Source organism: Cryptomeria japonica, unplaced genomic scaffold (genome assembly GCF_030272615.1).
Source record: "Cryptomeria japonica unplaced genomic scaffold, Sugi_1.0 HiC_scaffold_661, whole genome shotgun sequence".
NCBI classification, from domain to species: Eukaryota; Viridiplantae; Streptophyta; class Pinopsida; order Cupressales; family Cupressaceae; genus Cryptomeria; species Cryptomeria japonica.
The window spans coordinates 23364-24578 of NW_026729454.1; the positions used below are offsets into that span (position 1 = coordinate 23364).

Consider the following 1215-nt stretch of genomic DNA (forward strand, 5'->3'; position numbering starts at 1 on the left):
AGGGTGCAACACCGGGACTTCCCGCGAGGTCACCCATCCCAGTACTACTCCGGCCCAAGCGCGCTTAACTGCGGAGTTCTGATGGGATCCGGTGCACTAACGCTGGTATGATCGCACCCGTTATGAGCTTGTCGCAGTGTGTACTTAGCAAACCGCGACCCACGTGCGAATCCACCCCGGCCACCCACCCCCGTCGAGGTGCACACCCTCCCTCGCGAAGTGCGCCCCGTTCGCCAAGTGTGAGCCCTGCCCGGGTGCGCGCACCTTGCTAGGGCGTCGGGTGTGCACCCGGCCCGGCCTACGTGCGTGCACCTGGACGGGGCGTCGTGTGCGTGCAGTGTCCCGTCTGCAACGCGGTGCCCACACACCACCTCGGGCGCAACGACCTGCGCTCACATGTGGGCCGAGTGCACCTTGGTGCATGTTCGGGGCGCCTCGGGTGCACGCTCGATCTTGCCCCGGTGCACCAAGGCGCTCGGTTTGCCCCGGGTGCGCACTTGGTGCAAGGTGGGCACCCAAAATAGGGATCAAGCACCAAAACACAAGTTTCGGGATGCAAAATGGGACCCAAGGACCACAAATGCGTTCCAAGACCCATGATGGGTCCACGAGAACAAAAATGTGTTCCGAGACTTAATAAACAAATATTGGGTTTTAGGAGAAGAAACATGCTCTGATGCCCAAAACGAGAATCGACCCCGAAAAGGCCACAGGCCAAAAGTGGGATGCGAGACAAAAAAAAATGGGACCCGAGGACCAAAATTGGGTTCCCAGGTCGAAGACAGGGCAACCGGACAAGAAACGACCTCTAAGGCTCGAAATGAGTCCCGACGACTAAAACTTGACAAGAAGCACCCATCAGGCACCCAACTCGACACCCATGGGATGCCGACCCACCCGGGCTTCCACCTAGCACACCTTGGCACCCACCCACCCTCGCACCCAACCTCGCACCCAACTTAGCACCTTTGAACCCACATTGGCACTCACCCTGACCCTGGCACCTTGGAACCCACATTGGCACTCACCTTGACCCTGGCACCCACCTTTGCACTCACCTTGGGACCCACCCTGGCTCCCACCTCGGCACCCACCCAGACACCCACCTTGGTTCCTTGGCACCCACCTTGGATCCTTGGCACCCACCCCGACACCCACCTTGGCACGCAACTTGGCTACTTGCCACCCACCTTGGCTCCTTGACGCCCACCTCGA

General features: G+C 60.2%; 1 non-coding gene across 1 annotated transcript; it reads right to left on the reverse strand.

Annotated features, from left to right (window-relative positions):
* Positions 1–119, reverse strand: LOC131872559 (5S ribosomal RNA). Its single transcript, XR_009370698.1, has one exon. It is a non-coding gene; the product is annotated as a 5S ribosomal RNA (ribosomal RNA).
* Positions 120–1215: the final 1096 nt, after the last annotated feature.